The following is a 13,985-nucleotide window of genomic DNA, read 5'->3' as shown; positions in this document are numbered from 1 at the left end:
AGCTTTCATATTGAATTGAATATTCCTTTGAATTCTTCATGTCACAACATATCATTATGACAGTTTCTAATCCTCCATGATTTGATTTGCTATTTTTCCCAAAGCAACCTTGTTTGTAGTTTATTTTAAATTCTCATGTGAAATGTAATATTAATTCAAGTAGTCATTTTCATATGTTAATATTTCTTACTTGAATTAATCTTATAATAATATAGTTTATTCTTTCAAATATTTATGATACAAGGATGCTCTGTGCAAAACAAGGAATTCATTTAATATCTTCTTGGCTAATGTAAAGTTTATTGAGTATGATGTTTGTAGGTTATTATTCAACCATAATATTATTATTTTGCAAGAGGAAATATAAGTTCATTTTGAAAGATAAAATATACAAGATTGAGATTCAATTTTGAATTTGATAAATAATACTCTTATGGAATATACGTTTAAATCATTTTAAATAAATGATTTGAATAAAATATATATTTATATGGGACTTATAAAGTTCAAAACACTTTATACATGGCGGGCTGGCAAAGGATGAAACTCATCGGGAGATCATTGTAATAAAAAATAAGTCTCCCCGATTTCCGATAAAAATATAACAAAGCACTCAAGTGATTAATCAATCCGTTCTGGAATGCACGGTGGCTAAAACTGAATTCACGTTTTTACCGTTCGGGCCATTTTTTGAAGCTGAAAATGAATGATTAATGATGTTTTTAATCTTAAAATGATTGGCCGGATCATATATCTCACCTTGGGGGGCATTTTTATAATATTTTTATTGTTTTTAAAGTGCCGGTGAGTTGTTTAAAATCTCAGATTTGCAAGTGACGACCTGCATATTCTAATTCAGTGAAGGAGACTAAAAGAGGCATGTTTTAGCCGATAAAAATAGAGATAATGTTAATGAATTTGACAACGATACTATAAGTCAATTACGGGCAGCTGAATGGGTGTTTGTTTATAATACTCAGCATCCCATGAAACAAAGATTGATATATCAGAAGCTATAATAGATGTTCTTTGTTCTTCTAATGGTATATGAGCAACAATTTTCTTTTTTGGAAATACCGCATGGCAATCTTCAGACATGCCTAGAAATGGCAAAGCTTGCAAATATGATTGCATTTATAGTTTCAGCTGATGGCTGTGGAATTGTGCACAATTGATATCTTGTAGGAAGCCAATGCTCATCTATGCTCAGAGCTCTGCGTTTTCCCAACACTATTGGCTTGATCACTGACTCACCAATGGATAAAAGGAAGAAACAAGATGCACTGTCAGACACAAAGGAAGTATTCTTAGACCTTGGTTATATTTTTAATTTCCTTTGAATAAATACAAGTGAATATACTTTGTCATTTTAAAACTTGAAAATCACTAGAATATTTTCATTATATGATTTTTACCCTTTAAAGTTCATTGAATCATTATACATTAGGGTATATATTATTTATTTTTCAAAATCAAAATATGAATATTATAAAGAATATTTCGTAAAAGGGGAAGATGCATTTTTTTTACACAAATGAAAGAGATGAATAGTATTTATTGAAAATCCATTGCAATAAGGAAATCCTTTCATATGTATATATTTGCCCTAATCCAATAAATTGGATATTTTACATTAGGGTAAATAGTTTTAATGTTTTAAAGATCAAAGCATGATTATTATTATTTTGAAGAAAATGTATTTTTACCATAAGTAAAGTGATGAAAAGCATTTATTTATTAAAGTGATCCTTCCATATGCATTTTATTTGTCCTAGGTTTATAAATTGAATATATTTATTAGGGTATATTATTTATATCATGTACTTAATGATTTGATTGGTATTTGCAAGGGTATGTTCATGTGATAAAATATTTCCAACCTAATTCAAGTGGCCTAAAAGGTGAAGAGGTATTAGAAGTTTTTCCATGGATATCATTTTTGCATAGGGAAGTATATGCTTCTATTTGCCATATAAAATCTTTTACCTTAGGTTGTGAAAAAACTATCATTACGGTAAATTATTTTATATGAATAAATATTTGCAAGTGTTTAATACTTTGACTTAAGTGAATTATCTTAAATAAGTATTTTACATAAGGGAGAAGGATTATTACTTAATCAAAGGTGGTATGTAGTTAATGTTTAAAATCAAGGGATTTGATTGGTTTGTTTTATGTGCAGGAGATATTGAGGAGATGATGAATATTTGCCGAGAAATGTTATCAAAGCGGAGGATAAAGGATACATTATTAAAGCATCATTTAGTATTTTTTAGGGTTCTCATTTGTAATTATTTATTAAACCAGAGGGTGTGTCCTTTGGAATGCAACTGTTTGTAACTCCCTTTTGTGTATGAAAGGGTGTGTCCTTTCATATATGTCTTTTGATTCACATACTTATAGGGAGTCATTTTTGTATGTAATGGAGGGGGGGGGGAAGACTGTTGGGAAGGACTGCAAGTTATATGTATTAGGGAAGTCTATAGGAAGAAGAAGTATCTTTTTGTGCAAACAGACTGTAATGGAGTATCTTCAAGTGCAGCTTATGTATGCAATCATTTCGTAAAGATTAATATACAAGGTTCATTGTTTCTTTTCTAAATATTGTGTATACTTTTGTGTTGATGAGTTATCTTTGTCCTCTTGATAAATCTGTCATTTGATTTTCTATGATGTGCCATCACATGTTGTTACATTAAATGTGAGATTGGGTTTTCATTGTTTGTGTAACACATACTGAAACCTTCATACCTAATGATTAATATTGTCTCTGGAGTTGATAAGATCTCTTGTCCACATAGTGTCATAAATATCCCTGGATAGAGGCACTGGTTTGTTATTTATCTTTTAAGGTCCTGGTTTGTTATGCATTTAAGATCCTTGATAAAGAAACATTCTTCCCAAACCCTATATGAACTGATCTTTGCATATTTCTTTTAAGTCCTGAAAACATCTTATTCTCAAGATACAATCATAATAATTTTCATTTCTTTTCAAAAGCATTCACTTAAAGCACATTAAAAAGCATAATTGCAAAACAATCATTTGCCAGTTTTACATTTGCTAAGCTTAAAGCTTAAATCCACTTTAAATAACTCTTTTTGTGCTTGAGAGGGAGAGGTATACCCACCTAGGTTCAATGGAGCCTTAAGTGCAGAGGGATTTGGTCTTTGACCATCCCTGTTCGTTGGCCAAGGCTAGTTGGATCAATTAAGGGCTTGGCAAATCCTTAAGTTTCCCAATCTACAGTTTTGGGAACCAACAGATTGGCGACTTTGATGGGGAGTTGTCATACATAGTTTGACATTCATCTAGAAGCTCTGGTGTTTTTTCATTGAAGATTTTATAAGTTTTGTTTTCTCCATCTGAGTCACACAACAGATTGGTGACTCTGCTGGGGAGTTGTCTATAAAACATCAATTCCAGAATCTCATTTAAGGTGTTCTACTGGAAGGAAGAACCCAGGAGCTTAATAAATAATTTTTCCTCCATAGGAGGTGGCGACTCTACCTAATGAGAAGTTTTATTTCAATTGGTGACTCTACTAGGGGAAGAGACCTAGAGGGAGATGAAAATTTTCCTTTTTGAAAATGTTTCAAAGAAAGCCTTTTATTCGAGATGGCATCAGGCCGTTGGATCTCAGTAGCTTTCAATGTATTCCAAACATGTTATTCCCTAAACTTTCACAGCTTGTACCAAAATTCCATGGGGAATATGATGAATCAACAATTGATCATTTGAATGTATTTTATACATTCATAAAGGATTATGAGATTTATGCAGAAGATTATGTGATGAAACGATTTGTTAGGACATTGAAGGATAATGCAAGAGAAGCTTATGAATCACTCCCTACACAGAGCATCTCATCATGGAGGGAGTAGGAGCAATGGTTCCTTGATGTATTTCATGATGCAGGTGAAGAAGGAAGCATGTGCTATGAGCTAGAGGAAGATCACAAATACACTATGGAAGCAACATCCTATGTGTCTCCCTTGGATGAATTTTTAAATATAAAAAGACAAGAAGATGAATCTGCAGTAGATTTCTTCATGAGGATGTTCAAAGTTTATCAAGAGATATCTTAAGATTTCAAGCCTCCATTTTATGAGTTATTAAAAAAGATATATAAGATAGGGTATGACTCTCAGTTGTATAATTTGCTCAGGAATCCGGGTTCTTAATTAATTTCAAGAAGGAAAGATATTACAAAACTCCTTTAAAGAGATCGAAAGCAATATAAGATAGCGATTGTTGTCCATATGATCTCCTCCCCAACACATAAAATAAAAAGCCAAATAGATCCAACAAATGACCTACCTTGTCAAAAAATTTGGGTCCCAGATTGTTGGATATTGTTGCTGCTAGGATATGTTGTTTTCATTGATGTCAACATATTTCTGTGTTTTGGTATTGAGAGAGTTGGTTTCAGTGATCTGGAAGTTTACTTTATCATATTATTTGATCCGGTTTGGAGTTTGGTCTTTCTGTTCTGTGGCTGGTAGAGTCTAGTTTTTGATCTAGTGAGCTCTAGTATGATGATATCTTCTGTTACGGATTTGGGAGAATGTTTTTGATGTTCGTGTGTATCTTCATTTCAAATGATTTATGATTTGGTGCTCCAGAAGCCATCTTTCTTATCCGAGTTGTTGTTGTTGATTGTTCTTGAACGTTAGAGTGATGATCAATGAAGATTTGCATAAGTGGTGTTGGTGTAGCTATTGCGGATGGTTATAACGTTCTTTTTGATGTTTTCTAATCATGTCATATTTTTTTTATGATCCACATTGATTATTGTGTGAGATCTTGATGATCTTCTTGGTTCGGTGATATTATTTGTGTTATATGGTATTTTGGTGGTGTAATGTGTTGCGGTTGATATTGGTGAGATTTTCGGTGGTGATGCGTATTTGAGGAGTTGATTTAGATCCATGATATGTTATCTGTGGTATTGTATTGGTTTGGTGGTTGACTTATGTATCGTGTGATGTAATTTTGTAATTAGGTGGTATGAGTTTGGCCGACCTTGTAGTCAAGGTTGATAATTTGTATAAATGGGTTTATTATTCATGTAATTTGGTGTTGAGACTACATTATCAGAGAGTGGTATATGTGCAATCAAGTGAATTCATCTTTCAATATGGTGTGTAGAGATGAGATTGGTGAAGGGCAAGCATTTGAGCTTAACTAGAACTGTCATCAGGCATTAGCAGATGCAATTTTTGCAGTTCATTCTTTTTGGATTGTAGTCTGAATCTTTTTTAAAGGTAGTGAACCTTCACTAAGGGTTGCATCTTTCTAGGTCATTGTAATTTGAACAGTGAGCTCTAGGTAGTGTGCCTGAATGCATGTGCATTTCCCATTGTAATATTTACACATACTACTACAAAGTATCATCTTATTTTGGGTAGGTTCCCATCGTGGTTTTTTGTCTTGACCGGGTTTTCCCTGCCAAAAATATTGGTGTTATGTGTGTTGTTGTTATTACTATTATCTTTCTTTTTGTTGTAGTTGATCAGATCTGAGATTGTGCTTAATTGTTTTAATCTGGTGAAAATTGATTCACCCCTTCCCTCCCCCCCTCGCACCCCAACTCTCAGTTTTCCTTCTTGTTGTTGCCAACATAGATTTGCATGTGTCTGATTGTCAATGGGTAAAAGAGGTAACACATGTTACAAATATGTGTTGAAGATTTTAGATCTTGTAAAGAGAAACCAAACAAATGAACAAGGTCAAGTTGTTGGTAAGTGACTTTTGACATTTAAGTAGGTTCTTGGTATCTTGTAATGATCACTATTATTTCTCTAAACTGACTAAAATATTTTTATTGAATTACAGATGGTGTCACTCTATTGGTTGATGGCGATAATAATGTTAGTGGGAGTTGTAGTCATAAGAATAATATCATTGGTAATGTAGACACCTAAAATTGTCCTATCTAATTAAATAAATATTTTATTTCTTTAATTATTTAGCCTAATTCTTCTATTAATTAAATAAATTTTTATTTATTTAATTAATTCATTAATCCTCTTCTAAGCCTTTTCTTATTTAAATAAATACTTTTATTTATGTAAATTATCCATTTTCCTAAATTAAATAAATACTTTTATTTATTTAATTGATCCCACTTCCTCTATTAATTAAATAAATCCTTATTTATTTAATTAATTCATTAACCTTTTCTACCCATGGCACATGTCATTCATCCCTTAATTCCTACACTACCTACCCTCTCATTATTTTCTTATTTCTTTTACCTACCCTCTAATCTTAGTCGACCATCTATCTTTTACACCTCTCAATCTTATCCCTCCATTTCTTATAGTGTGCTCTATATAAGGAGATGCTTCCTTCATTATCAACCCCGACTACGCTTTTGAACTTTCATATGCGATCAAGCCTACTTGCAACCACATTTCCATTCTTTATTGAGCTCTTGTGCATATATAAAATCTGAGAGCAAATATATCAAGCAAGATCAATGGAGATAGGAAGAATGGAGATCCAAACCCTAGTGGACATGTGATGGTATAATCTTTGTGATTTCATTTGGTTTGCATTGTCTTAGGTAATCTTCATATGTTATGGTGGATCTTTGTTGTTGTTAGGCTAGGGTTTTGTGGTTGAATCTATTTAGTCTTTCAATATTATTGTTTCCATTTTTACCATAAACATTTTGTTACGCCCAATGGGACTCTTGTCCTTTTTGCATTTAACATTTTTTGTTTTAGATTTTGTGTCTTTGAAGTTGCAGATCTGACATTTTTGACAACATTTCGACATTTCCACGTCTACGCATCCTGGAATCACGTTTTTGATTTTCTGTTGCGCCTGTGTCCTCCGTAATCGCATCTGCGTTCAACACTATTTTATTTTATTATGCAGATCTTAGGGTGCGTCTCTGTTTCCAAATCGTGTTTGTGCACCTTTCAGATGCGTCTGTGTTCAGAAGTTGCGTCTGTGTTATCTAGACGCATCTACGAAGAATTTAGGCACATTTGTGATTTTCTGTTATGTCTGCGTTAGGTGGAATCACGCCTATGTTTCAATTTCATTTTTCAGTTTTTTTATTCAGTTTTGAGACTTTATTTCATCATTTGGATTTCAGATCTGGTTTATTTCGGGCTAATATCTTGTGATCTAGCTAACAAATTGGTGTAGCTTGTCCTTGAAGCGAATCACATTATTGAAGGCCCCTTTCTCACAAAGTCTTTTGGATCTAAAATTTATCTAATTTGTGTGCTTGCAGGATGGGTATTAATGCAAAACTACTAATAAATCTTTGTTGCATAATTTTGGCAAGGGTTTTTGATCTTTATTGTGTGCCTTGTTTTCATAGATTATCAAACACTTCAATTGGTGCACTAAAATTGAACCAATGTCTTTTGTGTCTTGAGCAATAATCTCTTTTTGTTTAATATCTAAAGGGCCTATTTCCCCATGTGGTCATTAGAATAATACCCACCTCTTCTGAATCACTATAAATAACTGTATCCATGGTGAAAGCCATGGGTAACGTGTGTTGATTAGTTCATACTGATACTATGTCTCCCCATAAACCTGTTTGATCAAATTTATTTGATCATTTGTAGGGCATAAACCCTACTGGCTAGAAGCCTTCTGTATTTACAGAGCTAAAAGTGCCGCATGTATGGCCACACGAGCGGACGCCCTTACTAGCACCTTTTTGTTTTAGAAAGCCAAAATCCTTCTAGTTGCTGGGCCAGGAGGTCGGACCTCTGGAGCGGCCCACACACATACGATTCTTAGTGGAGATACAAAGTTCGCCACAAGGAGTTTTTGTGGGGACTGATGCTTGGCTGCCCCAAAGAAGTGAGTGTCGAGGGTGGAGCCAGTGGGGTCAAGCATCTAAGTATCTGCTCTGAATAGCGTAGCCTTGGGTGAAACCCCATGTGGGATCAACAACTATTGTCCTGGCCAACCATAAGAATTGTGCTTGTCTTCTTTTGAACATTCTAACATTCAAGATCAAACATCAAAACATTGTGTCTTTTGTGTCTTCATGTGTATGCAAAACATTTTTTTTACTTCAAACAACACACTTTCTTTTGAGTCATTTTGAGTCTACACACTTGCAAACATTGAGTCCTCATCAACATTTTGTCCTCTTGTCATGAAAAAGTCAAAAAAATCAGGTTTTGTCACAACAAGCAACTTCTCAAAACTAGAAAAAATTGCACTTAGTTTCTGGAAACGCGTTTGTGTTTGATAGAACCATGTCTGTATCATTTATCCACATCTGTGAAGGGAAAAAATACATGTATTGTCTTAAGCAATATTACATTCACAAAATCTTGGAAACGCGTCTATGTCAGATATATCCACGTCTGTGTCATTTAACCATGCCTGTAAAGTATATAGGCACGTCTGTGTTCAAAATTGGAAAACTTGCAGTCTGGCAAAAACAAGAACAATCAGTTTCAGACTTATTGAGCTTCCTAGGTTATCTCTTCAGGGTTTCATCTAGCATTCAGCCTATTTCTGAGTCTCACAAAGTCCATCATTGATTTACATCTTGCATTACATTCACATTTGTCTAAACTTGAGTCAAAAGGTCACTTGCTTGTCCTCATCTTGCTTTGTCAACACACTACATACAACAACATTTTGCTAAGTGGTCCCTCATCAAGGTCTATCACCTTTGGGTCTCATTTGGTCTTACTTAGAGTCAAGGTCAACTTACCTCATCAAGAGAAACTATCATCTCTTTGGAAGTCACACCCACTCTACCACATACATATTTGGTCTTACACTTTTGACATTGCAAATACACCTCAGATTCATTTACATTCCATCCAAACTCATGGTCTTCCATACTCTTTCCATTTTCATCTAGCCTCACATATCTTGGTCAAGACCTAGTTCATGGTTGAAACCCATTCCCAAAAATCTAGGAGAGAAGCTAAAGAAGCTCAAGAGTCCGCAAACATGAGTGCCTATGAGTATGACAATAATATCTTCTTCAATATCTGATCATACCACATTACCTGAACTAGACCCTTATAGAAACACCCAGAATGTTGAAAACCTAGATAATACAAACAACAATGATACACACAATGACAATATGGACAACTTTTTCGTACATTCAGCAGAAGTGGAAGACTCCATCATGGATCCCCATTTTAATCCATTGGTTGAGGAAATAATGAGAAGAGATAGACAATATTTCTTACAAGTAATGGTGCAAAGTGGAGCCAAGATTCCTCATGATTTTGACATGTCTCAAATAATGGAACATCGACCTTTGCAAGAACCTCAACTCAACATGGATCAAAGGAGGCCTAATAGTGGAGGCAATAGAGGACCACATTTTGTGGCTCAATCACCATCATCTTTGTTTCAAAAACTAAAGGTCCCACATACACATGGTCAAGCATATGATACTCACCTTCGCAAACCATTATGGAAGTCTTATGCAGAAAATATACTCAATCACATACCACTGCTAAGGATCAACCACCAAAGCAATTGGATATCCAAAGGCATGATCAAAATTTGGACACAAGGAAACCCCGCGTCAAATTTGGGGGCAACACACTAGAACAAACTCATGACATGCCTGTAGAGTATGGTATACATGGACAAAATAGATATTCCATTCCTCATCATGACTCTATACCAAGTGGTCCCTATACGCAACATCATTATAGACCTTCTCCATATGAACATGTGTATGATCAATACCATCCATATATGCAACATGCTCCTCCTCCACCCGGTGGCTCAGGCATGGGATATGGTCCAAGAAGTCGATCTCCACCTAAGAACAATTTGGAACAGCAAATCAAGGATTTACAAAAGAAAATGGAGGACATAAATACACCAAAGCTAGCTTACACAATGAGAGACATATGTCCCTATCCATTTGACAAAAGTATTCCAATGCCTCCTTTTCCTACACATTCTGTGACACCTAAGTTTGATAAGTACAGAGGCAAAGGATGTTGAAATGTGGTGACTGATCAACAAAGTACTGTACACTCAACACGTATCCTCGCCGGGGTCCGGGGCCGGGCCGGGCCCTGGGCAGGGGTTCGTGGGCGGCAGCCCCCAAGAAAAAAAATTTTGCCGTTTTTTTTGTTGATGAAAACTAACATTGTAATAAAACCCTAAAAAAGGCCGACTTTGTTTGTTGCCCTAAAAACGCATGTTATAAGCGGCTGGGATGCTTAAGGCATTGTAAGGTTGATGTACTATTTTTGCTGGATAATAAGAAAGATTAGACGGCTATGTATGGTGGACGTAACCCATTCTGGGTGAACCACGTTAAATATCTGTGTTATCTGTGTCCTGTTTTTATTTCTTTATCTTTTGTATTTAAATCTGCATATAATTGTTAGTTCATATTTGCTTTGGATCTGCTTGAAACCCTAACAATTGGTATCAGAGCGAGGTTTTCTGTAAATTGGCAGGACTTTCAGATTTGAGTGGGAGCAATGGAGGATTCCAAATTCAAGGTCGAAAAGTTTAACGGCCAGAATTATCAGTTATGGAAAATGCAGATGGAGGATTACCTATATCAAAAGGATTTGTGGCGGCTATTGGAAGGAAAGGCAAAGAAACCGACCACAATATCAGATGAAGAGTGGGACATTTTAGATAGAAAGGCACTAGGATCCATTCGATTGTGCCTTGCGTCATCTGTAGCATTCAATATAAAAGAAGCAAAAATGACTGTAGATTTGATGGCAACATTGGCTAAGCTGTATGAGAAACCCTCGGCTTCGAATAAGGTATTTCTTATGCAGCATTTGTTTAATTTGAAAATGAGTGAGGGAGGATCTGTAGTAGAGCACTTAAATGAATTTAATACAATTACCAGTCAATTGTCTTCGGTAAAAATTACCTTTGCAGAAGAGGTTAGGGCTCTCTTGATTTTATGTTCTTTGCCAGAAAGCTAGAATAGCTTGGTTATGGTTGTAAGTAACTCTGTCTCTGGTAAAAATACTTTGGTATTTGATGATATTGTTGGTGTTATCCTAAGCGAGGAAATGCGAAGGAAAAGCACAGGTGAGACTCCAACATCATCGGGTAGTGTTTTGAATGTGGAGAACAGAGGAAGATCAAAGGAAAGAGGAAAAGGCCCTGGGAATGAGAAGTCACGAGGGAAGTCAAAGAAAGGACGCTCTCAATCTAGAGGAAAGAAAGATTGCTGGTACTGTGGAAAGCCTGGTCATCTAAAGAAAGACTGTTGGTCTCGGAAAAACAAAGAAGGAGAAAAAAATGAAAATGACAGTAAGGAAGCTAATATTGCAAGTAATACTTCACAAGATGCTTTAATCTTATGTTTGGATAATGTTAATGATTCCTGGGTAATAGATTCTGGGGTTTCATTTCATGCTACACCCCATAGAAAATATTTTCTAGATTATGTTCAAGGTGATTTTGGACAGGTATATTGGGGTGATGATGAGCCCTGTCAAATTGTTGGAAAAGGAAAGATAAAGATCAAGTTGCAGAATGGTAATGACTGGTTTCTGCAGGAGGTAAGACATGTTCCTAATTTAAGAAGAAATTTAATTTCTGCAGGGCAACTAGGTAGTGAAGGTTGCATAGTTACCTTCTCAGACAGTATGTGGAAGGTCACTAAAGGATCATTAGTAGTAGCTAAAGGTGCAAAGGTAGGCACATTATATTCGAGTACTGGTAACACTTACTCTACCTTAGCTGCTATAGATAAAGTTACTGCAGGGACAACAACAATAAATGTTGCAAGAACAGATTCGATAATGTGGCACCATAGGCTTGGGCACATGAGTGAGAAAGGGATGAAAATCCTTCACTCCAAAAATCTATTGCCAGGACTAAAGAAGATTGATTTAGAGTTCTGTGAAAACTGTGTTTATGGTAAACAGAAAAGAGTCAGATTTCTCAAGGTTGGGAAAGAGAAGAAGAGTGAGAAGTTAGAGCTTGTACATTCAGATGTATGGGGACCGACTCAGGTATCATCTCTTGTTGGCTCTTGTTATTATGTTATTTTTATTGATGACTCAACCAGAAAAACATGGGTATATTTCCTAAAACAAAAATCAGATGTTTTTGAAACTTTTAAGAAATGGAAAGCTTTGGTTGAGAATGAGATAGGAAAAAAGTTGAAGTGTCTCAGATCGGATAATGGAGGTGAGTATTGCAGCAAAGCATTTGAAGATTGCTGTTCCTTAAATGGGATTCGAAAGCAGAAGATAGTTCCAGGAACTCCACAGGAAAATGGTGTGTCAGAGAGAATGAATAGGACCATCATGGAACGTGCGAGGAGCATGAGATTGCATGCTGGATTGCCCTTACATTTTTAGGCAGATGTTGTACATACTGCTGTCTATTTGATAAATAGAGGACCTTCAACCCCTTTGGATGGTGGTATTCCAGAGGAGGCATGGACTGGTAAAAAGGTAAATTATTCTTTTCTAAAAACTTTTGGTTGCGAAGCTTTTGTCCATGTTGATAAAGAAAACAGAACCAAGCTTGATGCTAAATCTCAGAAATGTACCTTCATTGGATATGGGATAGATGAATATGGCTATCGGTTATGGGATTTTGAAAATAAGAAAATAATTAGAAGTAGAGATGTTATATTCAATGAGAAGGTTATGTATAAAGAATAGATGCAGGAAAAGAAGCATGAACAGGACAAACAAGAATATGTGGTGTTGGATGAGATTCCTGAAAATGAAATGCCACAGGTACCTGATGCTCAACAACAACAAATTGTCCCACAAATTCCTGCAAGTGTTAGACGTTCTACGAGGACAAGTAGACCCCCTGAAATATTTTCTCCTTCTTTGTATTCTATTTTATTAACAGATTCTGGTGAACCAGAAGAATATGAAGAAGCAATGCAGGTGGATGCCAAATAACAGTGGCAGCTAGGCATGAAAGAGGAGATGGACTCCCTAATGAAAAATAAGACTTGGGACTTAGTTCCTTTACCTGCAGAAAAAAGAGCCTTGCCTAACAAATGGGTTTATCGATTGAAGGAGGACGAAGGAGGTCAGAAAAGATATAAGGCCAGACTTGTGGTAAAAGATTTTGCACAGAAAAAGGGTATAGATTATGATGAAATATTTTCTCCAGTTGTAAAAATGACTTCAATTAGAACTGTACTTAGTCTTGTGGCTGCAGATGATTTACATCTTGAACAATTAGATGTCAAAACAGCTTTTCTCCATGGAGATTTGGAGGAGGAAATCTACATGTTGCAACCACAGGGATATGAGGTCAAAGGTAAGGAGAACTTGGTGTGCAGGTTGAAGAAAAGTCTGTATGGTCTAAAGCAAGCACCCAGACAATGGTATTTAAAATTTGATAGTTTCATGGCTGAACACGATTATCATAGATGTCATTCTAATCATTGTGTATACTTTAAGAGATTTGATAATGGTAGTTATATTATCCTGTTGCTTTATGTTGATGACATGCTTGTTGTTGGGTCTAACATGCAACATATAAATGATCTTAAACAGAAATTAGCCAGGTCATTTGCTATGAAGGATTTGGGTGCAGCTAAGCAAATTCTCGGTATGAGGATTACATGGGACAGGAAAAATAGAACCTTAAATTTGTCCCAAAGTGAGTATATAAAGAAGGTGTTGAAAAGATTTAACATGCAGGATGCAAAAGCAGTTAGTACACCTTTGGCTAGTCATTTCAAATTGACTAAGGAAATGTGTCCAAAGGCACAAGAAGAGGTTAATAAAATGTCTAACATCCCGTATTCATCAGCTGTTGGCAGTCTGATGTATGCAATGGTATGCACAAGGCCAGATATTGCACATGCAGTGGGAGTTGTGAGCAGGTTTATGAGTAATCCGGGTATGGAACATTGGAATGCTGTGAAATGGATTCTTCGGTATTTGAAAGGAACTACTACGAAGGCATTATGTTTCAAAGGATCTAATGCTGCTCTAAGTGGATTTGTTGACTCTAATCTAGCGGGTGATATTGATTCACAGAGGAGTACT

Source organism: Cryptomeria japonica, chromosome 4 (assembly GCF_030272615.1).
Source record: "Cryptomeria japonica chromosome 4, Sugi_1.0, whole genome shotgun sequence".
Lineage (NCBI taxonomy): Eukaryota > Viridiplantae > Streptophyta > Pinopsida > Cupressales > Cupressaceae > Cryptomeria > Cryptomeria japonica.
The sequence above is the reverse complement of the archived record's forward strand: the minus strand, read 5'-3'. Positions refer to the sequence as shown.